The sequence below is a fragment of the Macaca nemestrina genome, chromosome 12, assembly GCF_043159975.1.
Source record: "Macaca nemestrina isolate mMacNem1 chromosome 12, mMacNem.hap1, whole genome shotgun sequence".
NCBI lineage: Eukaryota > Metazoa > Chordata > Mammalia > Primates > Cercopithecidae > Macaca > Macaca nemestrina.
The window spans coordinates 34,099,464-34,115,628 of NC_092136.1; the positions used below are offsets into that span (position 1 = coordinate 34,099,464).

The 16,165-nt window shown below is 35.3% G+C and overlaps 1 protein-coding gene and 1 non-coding gene across 12 annotated transcripts in view; both read left to right on the forward strand.

Moving 5' to 3' along the window:
- LOC105471497 (doublecortin domain containing 1) overlaps positions 1 to 16,165 on the forward strand; it is a 503,306-nt gene that overhangs the window by 5,455 nt on the left and 481,686 nt on the right. The gene's annotated exons all lie outside the window — the stretch shown is intronic.
- On the forward strand, positions 2,945 to 3,051 carry LOC112424915 (U6 spliceosomal RNA). The gene has a single exon (XR_003015881.1). It is a non-coding gene; the product is annotated as a U6 spliceosomal RNA (small nuclear RNA).

Consider the following 16,165-nt stretch of genomic DNA (forward strand, 5'->3'; position numbering starts at 1 on the left):
AAAATATTGTCTGTAATCCATCTTCTGTTTATCTTTAATAGTCATACAAATACCAACTTGTTTTTTCCCCCATTCACTTCTTCGCCCTTTTCTCTTTTTTCTTATCACCACTCTGGTTTTTCTGGGCACTTTCCAACTACCCTGAAATGTGTGGTGATGTCTTCCAGTCGTGTGGGGATATGCATTTATATATAGAAGCTCCTTGATGTGTGATGGGGTTATGTCTGATAAGCCCATTTTAAGTTGAAAATATTATTAGTGCCTTAATACACCTAACCATAGCTTAACCTAGCCTACTTTAATTGTGCTTAGAACATTTAACTTTAGCCTACAGTTGGGCAAAATCATCTAGCACACAGTACACCATAGAGTATTGGTTGTTTACCCTGAGAGATTGCATGGTTCACTGGCAGCTGCTGCTCCCTGCCACTGCCCAGCATCATGAGAGATTATTTTACTACATATCACTATCCTGGGAAGAGATCAAAATTCAAAGTACGGTTTCTGCTGAATATGTATTCAGTAGAATACACACCATGTAAAGTCAAAAAATTGTTAGTCAAACCATCCTAAGTCAGGGACTGTCTGTACTGTTTTTAAAAGTGTGCTACTTTCTCTATTTTAGTTTTTTAATCCTGAATTTTTTTGAAAAGTTTATTTTTGTAATGTAATTGACTCACGCAAGAAAGGTTAATCTGAACGATCAAGGGGTGTTAATTTGTGGGTTAAAATGTGTTAAACAGTTGATTTGAAGTCTGTTTAAGTCAATTAGAGAGTATAATGAAGATGTTTCCAGGGTGTTATGGAACCTTTTGAAGTTAGTGTGGAATTCACTAGTGTATATTAACTATGGCACCTGGCTAAACATGTTATTGCATTCAGGTTTTTTAATTTGTGTGAATTCTAATAGATATGAATAGGTCAATATATATAGAAGTTTGACTTTATTAATGAGCCTCATCTTTTGTTATAGGAAATTAAATTCATGACTTAATTCATCATAAGCAATGGAAAACATAATTAGTATCATTGTTATCTTTGTTACTCGCATATTTTTCTGAAATGTAAGGCAATGACTCTTGTTTTAAAATAAGATTAGTGTCATTATTATAGGTTTTTAAATGCTAAGTATCTCATATGGAAGAGTAGAATTCATAAAGACATATAAAATGTTGTGTGCTCACTTAAAGAAATGATTTGTTTCCTCCCCTAAAATTACATGAAGTAAAATTATGAGACATTTTAGTGTTGGTTAATATTTTCAAAGATTTCAAAATAGTTAATATTATTACACACAGTTTAATATTATTGTGCTCAAATTCAGTCATTGAATATAATTTTTGTGTGATGATAGCATCATTTAAGATGATTAAGCATTACAACTTCAACAATTTAAATCCACAAGAGATATGAGAGTAAAAATTAAATTTTAAAATGCATTCTTCACTTAACATCAGGGTTAATATAGTCTGTTTTTTATTACTTATGTCAGTTTACTAGTAATAAACACATTTAGCATTTCAGCTTCTTGTAACCTTTTAGTTTAATTATTTAGCGACTGAGAAAAGTCTTATATGCTAAAGGGATTTCTGCAATGATGGATTAAATGCCAAAATAATGAAACCACACATCTTAAAAAATATACTGAAGGATAGATATTTTCTGATGAATTTCCACAAAATATCATATTTTTAAAATATTTTCAGCAATTCATAGTATTACTTTTTAATCTACTGTAGAAGCACCATGAGTCTAGTCTTTTGTAGCTCATTAGCAATTTCTTTAATGAGTTTTTGGTGTGATAGATAGTTAAAGTAACAGACAAATGACAGATTGTTTGCCTTTAATGATTTCCCTGTTTCAAGCCCATTACAAAGCAATTAGAAATCTGACAGCATTTTCACTCTGCATTACTGATTGTCTAAAGTGATGAGGAATGAGAGGTGGTGAATATTAATTGTATATTTTCATATGATTATCATAAATTATTACCTTGTCTGATGTGCTGCAGGTGAAGCAGGAGCATTAGAGAAAGGTAGTCAGATATATTAATTTGAAAGACTATATATTTTTAAAAAATCTTTGTAGTATAAACTCTGCTTTGCAATGTTAGCCTCTATGAATATTCCTCTATCATTATTAAATTAACTATTTTTAGTGTCTACCTATATTTGGGGCAACTGAAGTTTTCTTATTTGAGTACAAGAAAAGGAAAGGTTATTCCATTGTACAATGTACCTATATCTGTTTAAATTTAGAATCTTAAAAAATCTGTGAATTTTGTTGATTTATATATTACATATATATACATAATATTCAGCAATTTCAGTATAGAGAAAGATACTCTTAGAAATAGATCATAGTTTAGCATTAGGCTAAAGTCAGGTAATCCTGCAAAAGAAGGGGTAGGAAAGTGTAGCCAAATGTAGAATGAGATATTTCTAGGCCCTCTGTAACAGTTCTTTTAATCTTAGCCCACGATATATCCAGTTTTTCTAGTTTCTTACCTAAGGTGGATGGGGCTAAGACTGTCATCAGGATGCAAGTGGTGTTGTTACTTAGTTCCTGCCTTGGATTTGGAGCAACTGCTGTTCCAGGAACTAGATAAAGTAAGAATTAGCAAACCTAGAGCATTTTAAATGATTAGAGGCTGGGTGCGGTGGCTCACGCCTGTAATCCCAGCACCTTGGGAGGCTGAGGTGGGTGGATCACTCGAGGTCAGGAGTTCGAGACCAGCCTGGCCAACATGGTGAAACCACATCTCTACTAAAAATACAAAAATTAGCCTGGTGTGGTGGTGCATGCCTGTCGTCCCAGCTCCTCAGAGGCTGAGGCAGGAGAATGACTTGAACCTGGGAGGTAGAGGTTCCAGTGAGCTAAGATCACACCACTGCACTCCAGCCTGGGCAACAGAGCAAGACTCTTGTCTTAAAAAAAGAAAAAAGTGCTTGCTTTGGCAGCACATATACTAAAATTGGAACAATACAGAGCAGATTAACATGGCCCCTGCGCAAGGATGACACACAAATTCGTGAAGTGTACCATCTTTTTTATAGATTCAATCCCATCCTCATTAAGCTACCAATGACTTTCTTCACAGAATTGGAAAAAAAACTACTTTAAACTTCATATGGAACCAAAAAAGAGCCCACATTGCCAAGACAATCCTAAGCCAAAAGAACAAAGCTGGAGGCATCACACTACCTGACTTCAAACTATACTACAAGGCTACAGTAACTAAAACAGCATGGTACTGGTACCAAAACAGAGATATAGACCAGTGGAACAGAACAGAGCCCTCAGAAATAATACCACGCATCTGCAACCATCTGATCTTTGACAAACCTGACAAAAACAAGAAATGGGGAAACAATTCCCTATTTAATAAATGGTGCTGGGAAAACTGGCTGACCATATGTAGAAAACTGAAATCGGATCACTTCCTCATACCTTATAGAAAAATTAATTCAAGATGGATTAGAGACTTAACTGTTAGACCTAAAACCATAAAAACCCTAGAAGAAAACCTAGGTAATACCATTCAGGACATAGGCATGGGCAAGGACTTCATGTCTAAAACGCCAAAAGCAATGGCAACAAAAGCCAAAATTGACAAATGGGATCTAATTAAACTAAAGAGCTTCTGTACAGCAAAAGAAACTACCATCAGAGTGAACAGGCAACCTACAGAATGGGAGAAAATATTTGCAATCTACTCATCTGACAAAGGGCTAATATCCAGAACCTACAAAGAACTCAAACAGATGTTCAAGAAAAAACAACCCCATTAAAAAGTGGGCAAAGGATATGAACAGACAGTTCTCAAAAGAAGACATTCATACAGCCAACAGACACATGAAAAAATGCTCATCATCACTCGCCATCAGAGAAATGCAAATCAAAACCACAATGAGATACCATCTCACACCAGTTAGAATGGCAATCATTAAAAAGTCAGGAAAGAACAGGTGCTGGAGAGGATGTGGAGAAATAGGAAACACTTTTACACTGTTAGTGGGACTGTAAACTAGTTCAACCATTGTGGAAGACAGTGTGGCGGTTCCTCAAGGATCTAGAACTAGAAATACCATTTCACCCAGCCATCCTATTACTGGGTATATTCCCAAAGGATTATAAATCATGCTGCTATAAAGACACATGTACACGTATGTTTATTGTGGCACTATTCACAATAGCAAAGACTTGGAACGAACCCAAATGTCCATCAGTGACAGATTGGATTAAGAAAATGTGGCACATATACACCACGGAATACTATGCAGCCAAAAAAAGGATGAGTTCGTGTCCTTTGTAGGGACATGCATGCAGCTGGAAACCATCATTCTCAACAAACTATCACAAGAACAGAAAACCAAACACCACATGTTCTTACTCATAGGTGGGAATTGAACAATGAGAACACTTGGACACAGGAAGGGGAACGTCACACAGGGGGGCCTGTTGTGGGGTGGGGGGAGGGGAGAGGGATAGCATTAGGAGATATACCTAATGTAAATGATGAGTTAATGGGTGCTGTACACCAACATGACACATGTATACATATGTAACAAACCTGCACATTGTGCACATGTACCCTAGAACTTAAAGTATAATAATAAAAAAAGATTAGAAACATATTTGGTTCAATTTTACTAACATATATTAATTTATATTTTACTGTCTCTCTAAAGATAGGTATTAGTTGGTAATCGATATGTAATGAGTTGAGTATTTCTTTGTGCTAATGAGGCTGTGTCTTCATTCAGTCCTTCCTTTTGGACCTTTTTGCTCTGGTTTTATCTGTGGAATTCCACCCCTTGCAGATGCATGCCATCTTGGATCCATCTTTATGGATCTTTATTTATGAAGAAGGTAATATGATTATAAATCAATAAAATTGATTTTTGTACATGCTACTTTGAAACCATTCTGTTTATTTTATATTCAATTGTATATGTTTGCATTTTATATATACTTAGAGTCTCTGGAATACTTTCTACCATGTCTAGACATTTTTTCTTGGGCAATTCAGGAGGCAGACCTAAATATAAGAACAGGAACTAACATTTATGATTAACAAGCACTTTTACATATTGCATATGTTTTCATTTGATCCTTTTAACAGTCCTGTGAGGTAGGTAAGGAAGATTCCATTATCATACACATAAAGCCATGAGAATGGGAAGAGACAAAGGCAAAAATTCAAACTCAAGTCAGTTGAGTCCAGTTCTGTTGCATTTTCTGCCATACCACCTTAGCTCTTATATGTAAAACTCTTCTGTTAAATGACTAAAATTTTAGAACAGAGAACTTTGGAGTTTGTCCCTTTTTTTCAGTATTTCACACCCCCGTTTTTTAGACAGGTAGGGAAAATGTACAGAAAAGAGTTTAGGATTTACCACAGGTTTGGCCTCATCCTAGGACCAGAACTTCAGAACTTCATGATCCAGTCCCAGTGGTCTTTGCATTACAGTGCACTACTTTCATGTTTCCTGAAGCTACAGGGACATTTTCTTTAGCTACATTTTCTTCAGTTATTAACTTAAATAAATTATTTGTTAGAGTCTTGGCTTGGTAAATATAAATAATTCCCCCTTGTTCTTTTTTGTGTGTGTGTGTTATAAAATAAAGTCAGTTTTATCTGGCATAGCTTTTTTTATACTGTAGCAATCTCCTCTAAACATTCTGGAATGTCCTAAGGTAAGAGGGGAAGAAAAGAGTGTGACTCACTTGTGTTGACAGAGCTGAGAGAAGAGCAATCGGGAATAGTTACTTATTTCCTTTTGGGTGTACTGGTGCAAATAACGCCTTGGGGCACTCTTCCCTTTCTAGCCTGGGAGCATCCCTGATTGAATGTTTCCCTGGTATGGAGGCTTAGAAAGAAAGTTAAGATCATCAGCCAGGTGCAGTGGCTCACACCAGTAATCCCAGCACCTTGGAAGGTCGAGGCAGGCAGATCACTTGAGGTCAGGAGCTCGAGACCAGCCTGGCCAACATGGTGAAACCCCGTCTCTACTAAAAATACAAAAAATTAGCCAGGTGTGGTGGTGGGCGCCTGTAATCCCTGCTACTCAGGAGGCTGAGGCAGGAGAATCCCTTGAACCTGAGTGGCAGAGGTTGCGGTGAGCAGAGATTGTGCCACTGCACTCCAGCCTGGGCAACAGAGCGAGACTCTGACTTTAGGAAAAGGAAAAGGAAAAAGAATGTTAGATCAGACAATAATTCAGTAACCAAACATTTTCTTTCTAAGATATCTAAATTATTATTTTAAATGCTTAAATGGTGACAGAGATTGGGAAAATAGGTATGTCAATTACATAATGAGGAACAACAATTCTCCTGGTTCGTAGGCAGCTTAGTTCAACATACTGTTGGCTCTTGCCTGATTCTGTAATACAAGCCAAATGTTTGACTTCCTTTCCCCAGTGAGGCCTCTTTCCAGCATAGTTGTGTTCCCAGCCCTCTCATGTAGTTAGCCAGCTGGTCTCATGATACAGAGATTTCTCTTCATGAAAAGGGGGTTCATCCCTTGACTCCACACAATTGATTTTTACATTATTTCTCCTCTAACCAAATGAGAGGTATTCTTCACACTCTTCAAGTTTCAAGTGTTTGTGCCAGCACTTATATTTTAAGCACCACTCCAATATTGATTACTCTCTCTAGCCATAGAAAATCCGTTCAATTCATTCACAAAGGGCTCCCTTGTTTCCTCTCAAAATTTCTATCTAATTTGAGTTTATATTTACAGTGGTGTCACACTGTTGGGCCAGTGCAACTGTTGTCCCAGTGCAACACCACTTAGTTGAATTAACAAGTCATTTAAGAGCTCTACAGGGAAAAAAAGGTCAAAAGTTGAGGGAAAAAAAAAATAAGGCAATACCTTTTTTAAAATTTCACAGCTCTCAGAGACCTGATGTGATTGAGTCAAAATGTAAAGTAAGCCAAGATTCCTATCAGTCATCAGTAAAAAGACTGACTTTATTCTGAAACAGATCCTTAAAAGAGAGATGCATCAGTAGCCATTGTTCTAGCATTGAAGTCAATTTTTAAATTCCTTTCTTCCTCAATCATTTTACCCTATCCTGCTGAATTGGAGAAGGGAATAAAAAGGCTTACACATTAAAATAGAGTACACTGTTCACTTCTTGCGTGATAATATGACCTGTCATTCTATTATAGAAAGCTACTAAGTTCATCTGGCATATTTGGCTCTTCTGATACTGTATTCATGCCCCCAGTTAAACTAAGCTGTATAATTACCAAAATAATTTCCCCCTTGCTTTAAAAATATATATCGCTTTTCCAGTTTCCAATGATATCTTTCCATCATTTTGAGATGGTAAAAGCAGAGAGATTTAGTTAAAAAGAGTTGGTAGGACAGAGAAGAGGAATAAAAAGATATTCTTCTTTCCTTTTGCAGTACTCACATCCACATCTATTCTGTGTTGACAGTCATAAATATTTGACTCATAATTTTTTGTTTTTTGTTTTGAGACCAAGTCTCACTCTGTCGCCAGGCTGGAGTGCAGTGGCACGATCTTGGCTCACTGCAACCTCCGCCTCCCAGGTTCAGGAGATTCTCCTGTCTCAGCCTCCTGAGTAGTTGGGACTACAGGCACCTGTCACCACACCGGGCTCATTTTTGTATTTTTAGTAGAGACAGGGTTTCACCATTTTGGCCAGGATGGTCTCTATCTCTTGACCTCATGATCCTCCTGCCTTGGCCTCCCAAAGTGCTGGGATTACAGGTGTGAGCCACCGTGCCTCGCCTTTGACTCATATTTTAACTCACTTTTGGACTTCTTAAAGTTTGAACTAACTATCCCTTCAAAAAAAAAAAAAAAAACTTACGGTGTACTTAGAGACTGATTATCTATTTCCATAACCTGCAGTCATAGACTTTTCTATTTACACTAGGCTCTGTAAGTTGAAGAATTTTCTCGTTATTATCCAGTAATCAAAGGTGGCTGGATTACCTAGTATGGTGCCTCAACATGTCAGGCAGTTCACTGTGCTTATTCTGTTATGCTTCGAAGTTTAGCATTGCTAAGTGGGTGTTGGCATTTATAATCAAAGAATTTCAAGTAAATATCGAACATCAGACTTGAAGCTATAAATTATCCTTAAGAATAAGACATTTAAGAAAATATTATCTAAATCTGTAACCAACAGTTGGTTTTGGGAAAATCATCAGGTTCTAGATGTTTCCACACTCTGAATAACACTGAAGATAGTAGGCCACATATTTAGGCATTGTCACCAATGTTGTAGGTTATAAATGCTTTGTGTTTACTGTCTCCATGTGGTTTATTATCAAATGGAAACCATCTGTTGAAACCATTTTACACTAAAATTAACAGATAATTTATCAAGTAAAATGGATATTTCACTTTTTGAATACTTAAAGCATTAGATTCCAAAGAAGTGTCCTATTTGTGGCAGGCTGCTTCAGGCTATGCTCCCAGATAGCTCAGGTGTAGAAAAAGGTGATGCTTTGTACCAATTTGGATGAAGAATTTTGCAAAGTATTAGGTTCTCATTTATGTTGCTTCCAACTAAATCAAAAAGACCTTGCCGATATTGTGAAAATTGTGAAGAGGTGGCCATCACCTTGGTTGGCAAGTCAAATTTACTGAAGTTGGAAAATTCAAAATGGAAATTATGTATATTGTTGAAGAAACAATACATTAAGCATATATGTTTGTAAGTGCATATGAATGTCTGTATGTTGTGTGTGTGTTTGTGTACACTTGTATATGTGTTATAGTGTATAGAAAAAGAGGCGGAAAACAGAGACCTTAAGTTTATGTGTCAGGGAACACAATGTGAATAAAATAGTGATTCTAATTGCATCTCCAACCTGGCAAAATGAAAACTATAATCTAAGTTAAACCTGATCTAATCTAAATGCCTAATGGCAATAAGGATGAGATTATTTCTTCCTCTCTCCTAGAGGGCTACATAATCTTTTGCCTTCCATTTTAGGGGTCATCTCAGATTCTGAGTATTTGTTTTAGAATACTAAAGGTAGCAGGATGTAATTATATGAATTTAAGTGGATGTGATATTTCTCCAAGGACTTATTGAGCTAGTCATGTTATTATTAAGTGGACTCTCAAGTTAACTCAAAAGCTGTTATCTTTGTTTTGAGATTGAGCTGTACATTGTAGATAGGAAATTAAGTCATACTTCCTTAATATATGGAATGCCTTGACTAGTCGAATTATGAAGTTGTTGTGTTGAATGTTTAATACAATAGTCGAAAGCTCTTACATTGCTAAGTATCAAACTATGAGCTCACTGAGGGCAGTGCCTTTTTCTATCATGTTTGTATTATGTTCATGTTGAATTATGTTTGAGCTTGTTTAGAAAAAACATAATGCTAATTATTCCTGTATATCATTATTTAAGTAAATAAGTGATTTATCTTCAATAAAAGTAAATAGGATCGTGTATATACATGATAAGGATGTTTGTCATTGCTTTTCCTCTGGTAGACTAGTCAATCCTTAGCCATGACAGCACATGGTTTCTTTATGGAGTGAGCACAAGGTAAGCCCTAGAGCACTGTTTTGTTACCTTACATTTGTCACTCTGCCTAGATGGTGATCTTTACAAGGTTTTATATTTCACCCCAGGAGAATATTATCTAATAATTATTGTTAAAGCAAATTGGAGGTCCAAATTTTTGTGATCAGGTTTGAAGGATATGTTTCTCAATAATAGTTGAGCCATCTTTTCTGTTCTGTTTTGCTTGGCTTACAGTACCTTTCAATAGATTTCAAACTTCACATAATGGCTTGTGGAATTGCTTCCCTCTGCAGCCCTTTAAACTATCAGTGTAAAATTCAGAAGACTTTATAAGTACCTCCTCATTTGGATACCTGTAAATAGGAAGATTGTATTTATATTAGGGGAGTGGAAAAAGAAAAGATCCTTTACTCAAGTAGTAGTTCCTGGATTAGCATTAAACAACTTCTGGTTCAAGCCGGGCGCGGTGGCTCACGCCTGTAATCCCAGCACTTTGGGAGGCCGAGACGGGCGGATCACGAAGTCAGGAGATCCAGACCATTCTGGCTAACACGGTGAAACCCCGTCTCTACTAAAAATACAAAAAATTAGCCGGGCACCGTGGCGGGCGCCTGTAGTCCCAGCTACACGGGAGGCTGAGGCAGGGGAATGGCGTGAACCCGGGGGGCGGAGCTTGCAGTGAGTGGAGATCCGGCCACTGCACTCCAGCCTGGGCGACAGAGCGAGACTCCCTCTCAAACAAACAAACAAACAAAAAAACAACAAATTCTGGTTCTTTGGGATCAACAGGTCATGTGCTGCATTTATGCATGTGAATAATAAACTTATGCAAAATAAAAGGAAATTTCATGCTTGGGAGGAAAAGAAGTTTGTGTGCTTTTACCCTTACCTAAAGAACACTGTCCGTTAAAGTAAGATAGAGTGAAAGAAGTTTTTTTCCTGCCTTCATTTTGGAAAATTTATGTTAAAAGACCTTAAGATTTCCCACATAATATTTAAAAACTTTTTTGAGCCTGCTCCATTGCTATGTGATAATCTTCTATTTCTAAAGAATTACATGTATCTCCTGCTAAAAGGGGAGGTAAAGCAAGGGTTGAATAATCTTTTACCTATAACATATGCATATTTATGAAAAAAGTGGATATGTTTGAAAAATTGCATGTATTTTTATGCTTCTATTGATTTGTTACTATGGCAACCACTGCAGTGCCTAGTATTTATGTTGTCTAAAATTCAGAACACCTTTTCAAAGAAATAAATATGCCAGAACCATGCATTGTATTTACTTTAGTATTTAGAAAAATATTTATTCTAATGCATATTTTTGAAGAAAAATAGCAATAAATAATGTAAACTTCAGCCTGGCTTAAATTAGTACCTTTTCCTGTAGTGTTTTTAAAAATCAAAATAATTACATTTATTCTTCTTTCTTTTCCTTGTTATAAAAAATCAATAGTGAATAGAAATAATGAATTTTTAAAATTCATGAGTCAATCTTGAAATGTAGTTTTTTGATGTCTCCTGTTTTTATGACTTAATATTTTGATTCATAATAAATTTCTGAAAATATAAAACATGAACAATTCAACCAAATATTTAATATTAGCTACATAAATTAAAAAATGTAAATATTTGCATTTCTGATTAAAGGTGATTTTTAACATCTAGGAACAAAGGATTTCTATTTTGTATTTGAAATGAAAGGTATGGTTGCTATTACTTAGTTAAATTATTTAAATCATTTTCTGACATGTGTTATACATAAATATAATTTTTTGAGTGTTAAACAACAGAATGGAAATTATGAAGCATAAAATCAGACATGTTTCATGTCACGTATTACCTGTTAAGAAAAACTGCAATGCAGCATTTAAGTACAACAGAACAATGAGCATATTGTTTCTGATACTTGTAAACAGGATGGATCTACAGTTTCACAGTTTATGTTGACAGTATCTTTGTGGGAAATGTAATTATCAAATGAATTATAACATGTCTTAGTATCAAGATTATTAATAGTAATTTTAATTACCTTTTTCAAGATAATTGGATATGTTCTCATAAGTATATGGGAAAGGGGACACTGGGCTAATTAGATATTTTGAACTTAGTTATCTTTAAAATATCTAGGAGCTTAACATACATATTCTATATTTTAGGAATTTCTTCTTTTAATTAAATGTTTTCCTAAGTAGAACTAAGCTAATTTACAATTTATAAAATCTCACTGTTGATCCCTTGATATTCCTCCTTGAGTATTGATATAATTTTAAAAGATTGAATAATTAAAATTTTAAAAATTAAATGTTCACTACTAGTTATAACATTTTTCTAAAACTGGCAAAATTAAGAAAATAATATTTTGCTCCACTAATGGGTACTGTTAGATGGGCTTTCATATAATACTTCTGATAATTTTAGAAATTGATTCATTTCCAAAAAGCAATTCATTTTGGAGATACACAACAGCCTTAAAAATGTGCATTTATTTTGATCTAGGGATTTAGCTTCTAGACTTAAAGAACTATTCAGTGGTGTGGTCAAAGGTATATATATACAAGAATTACAGCTTTAATCACAGTAAGAAGTACTTGGAGCCACTAACTAGGATATTAAACAGGTAATAAAAAATCATGTTCTCAACAAATATTTAGTAATTTAGGAATACTGTCATTCATTGAACCCAGCTGTATATATTTTATTTTGTTTTTTTGGGAGACTGGGCCTTGCTATGTTGTCCAGTATGGACTTAAACTCCTGGACTCCAGCAATCCTCCTGCCTCAGCCTCCCAAGTAGCTGGGGCTACACGTGTGAGCCACCACAAACAGCCTTGCATATGAACTATATATTTAATATGGCCACACCTTTGTTTAAAAAAAAATCTGTAAAATCATAGATTAAAGATTAAAAACAAAAAAATTATAATGATTGCTAATTCCAAGAGTAGATTTTTAAATACACTTTTTAAATCTTACTATGAGCATTTCTATAATAACTTCAATTATAATCATTTAAATTGTCTTTAATAAGATAAGTTAATTAAAATTGTGTTTACATTCATTATAATGAAAATTCAACCAGTTGGAGGAACAATATTATCTTGTCAACATTGAATTCATTGTCTTGTTTTCAAATCTGGAAGTAGTTGGTACTCAATAATTTGTTGATTGAATGGATAGATGATGGGGTCAGGAATTAGCAAAGTGGTTTTAGGGAAAACACATTTGGAGGGCCACAAAGGTACCTTGTTTATGTTTACATAAAATTGATTTGTTCATCATAACAATAGATGACAGGATAATAAAGTGATAAGAATGTGCAAGAACTGCTTTACTAAACATAGTCTGGTAGCATAGAATAAGGCAAAAGCTAAATAGCTAGATTTACCCTAAGACATTTAGTTTGTCTAGTTGTACAATTATAGCTATTAAAATAAACAAGAAAAAACGTTTATCACTGAAATTCCAACAGGAAACATAACCTATTTGAGAGTCTGGAACTCTAGTTCTTAACCTCCCCACTTAAAAAAAATTAAACTATTGTTTTTATAAAATGAGTTTTGATAATGCAAGTTTACTCAGGGATATGACTATTACATCGTAGAAGAGTAGACTATTCCATAGTAAACTATATTTTAGTTGTTGTAAAATTAATTTTAAAAAGAATAATTTGGCAATGCAGGTGTATACGTGTGATTTACATGTTTATACAACACCAGAAAGGTAGATTTAATGAAGAAATCAAATGTCTTTCTTAATTGAATTGAATGGTTAGCCTTCTGGACCAGCTCTATTGGAGATGGGGCTTTGCAAATGAGATCTCCATGTCTCCTAGTAAGGTTGAATGTGGCAGCAACTTATATCTCCTGAACCAACAGTCATTATCTACCTTGCCAATATTTTAACACACCTGAAGTTCCTATCACAGTGTATAATGGCTTCCACTGTGGTATGGGGATGCCGTTTCAGCATTGGTGGAGGTAACTGGGAATTAAATAGGTGAGGGCATGTTGAGTGGCAGAAAATAAGGTATTTGCTGCTGGAATGCAGTTTTCAAGGGACAGATACAACCTCTCAGTGGAATATGACCTAAAACTCTACCTAAGTGTTTCCAATGTACATTAGGACTGGCCTTTGAGAGGTAACATATGACTGTTTACTAGGTGTGTTGGAAGCTAGAGAAAGAGACCTGAAATCTTTGAAGATGATGGTAATTCCATATTTCTTTTCTTCACTTGTGTCTTTCTTCCACATGCATGCTTTTCTCTGCTGTGTCATCTCCATCCCACTAGAAAATGTGAGTTAGAATATTCAATTCTGCTATAGAAGAAAACAAATGAGATGATGAAATGTGTAAGAAATTTGACGATAGATAGGAAGTCAGCTAGTATGTTATGAGATACAGGTGAAACTTCTAGCATGTATTAATATAGATATGAGTAAGCACATAGTTTGAGAAAGAAAAGCAGAATTTAGAAGATGTACTAAATATACATAGTAAACAAGTTACTAACCTATAAAACTTGCCAAGACAAAATAAATGGGTCATGAAGGACTAGACAAGTTTGTATTTATTTGATAGAAAGGTAGAAAGACCAATTTATGATCTTGTCACTTCTGGGCTGACAGCTGTGCCATGCCACCTACTTATGACATCCAGTAAGGTCCTATATTGGCCCATGGTACTATGCCTAGGAAATGCAAATAAAACCCATAATTCTTCACTGTTAATTGGCAAGCTACCTCTTTATTCAGGTATAACTTTCCCTTTGTTTCTCTCATTATCAAGTATGTGCCTTTGACCCCTGGCACCTTCTATCTGGGTCACCTGACTCAAATCTGAATTATTATGGGGAAGGCTGATGTGGCACAGAGAAAACAGAGGATGTGACTAACATGGAACCCAGGATACCTATAGGGTGGTCCTGCCACTCACATCCTATCATAAGAGTGTCAGCCTATTTCATTGCTTTCCCATTGCTTTTTGTTTTACATTTATTTAGTAAATTGTATGAAATGAACATGTTAATTTGGTCTGTGAGCCCTCAGATTTAGCCTGCCTGGTAATGCACTTGGTGGCTACCATTACATCAAGGTAATTTTCGACCTGACAGTATGCTTTACTTTGAACTTTACTAACCCTCCCTCACAATTTGGGATTTTGAACGAATGCACTGATCATCACTATCTGGTTTAGGGGACCTAGACCAAGCTACGAAAGGAGTGTTAAATTGCGGTGATTCTATGGCAGTCTTAAGCATAGGTGCAGTCTTAAGCACCTAGTTCATTGTGAAGGAATTATGAGAACCTGTTTCTCACCCTCTAGGGAAATGCAGAAGAGCTAAGCAAGTCCCAGTTTACCTGGGAAAGAGGATTAGGAGGTTGTTTGTCAGCTCTGTCCCACTTGAATTCTCTCCTTCCTCTCCTTACTGCTGAGGCTGGAGGTAGTTATTGTCCAGAACAAGACCTTCAAATACTTTTTTGCTCATGTACTCTATAATACAATTTTGAAAAACATATACTCTCTTGTACATTTTAATTTGACACTTAACATTTCTTGTTACAAGCTTAAGTAGTTGGAAAATATGTGATTTCGGGTATGCTATGAATGTTGACATTTAAAAAATAAAACTGTGTATTTAAAATATATCTAATAGAATATGAATTCCATATAATTTGTTTAAAATATTTTAATGAACATTTTCAAACACATACAAGAGGAAAAACAGTAAAACCTCCATGTACTCTTCACCCAAGTTAAACAATCATCAGCTTTCTGACATTCTTACCTTTACTCCCTTACTCTTTTCTATTGGAGTATTTTAAAGCAAACTCCAATCATATTGTACTCACATATACCTTGGTTTATATGTCTAACAAAGAAGATTTATCACGGTAGTACCATTTATTCATATTCAATAAAATCATTTCCTTAATATGAAGTAGTAAGCAGTATATATTCATGTGTCACCAATTGTCTCAAAAATGTATGCCTTATGATAGTTTGTTCAAATCAGGAACTAAATAATACTTAAATATTTATGCATTGTATTTAGTTGAAGTGATTTTTATTTATTTATTTATTTTTTGAGATGGAGTCTCTCTCTGTCGCCCAAGCTAGAGTGCAGTGGTGCAATCTCGGCTCACCGCAACCTCCGCCTCCCGGGTTCAAGCAATTCTCCTGCCTCAGCCTCCTGAGTAACTGGGATTACAGGCATGTGTCACCATGCCGGGCTAATTTTTTTTTTTTTTTTTTTTTTTTTGTATTTTTAGTAGAGACGGGGTTTCACCATATTGGCCAGGCTGGTCTCAAACTCCTGATCTTGTGATCCGCCCGCCTATGATTCTTGAGTCTCTTCATTTGTAACACTTCTCCTTTCTCTGTTTTCTCTGCCATGTCTTTTAAAATGTTTCTCTACTTCACACATTTATGAGAAAAAAACCCTAGAAATTCAATCTAGAAACTTGGTTAGATTCAGTGTTTATGGCAAGAATGGTTCATAGGTATTCCTGTGTTTACAATTCCTGTGGAATTACACAAGGAGAAGCAATTTCTAGTTGTCTTATTCTAGTGACATTAATATGAATCAATAGTATAAGTATTATCAGTCAGATTCATCTGTTATAAATT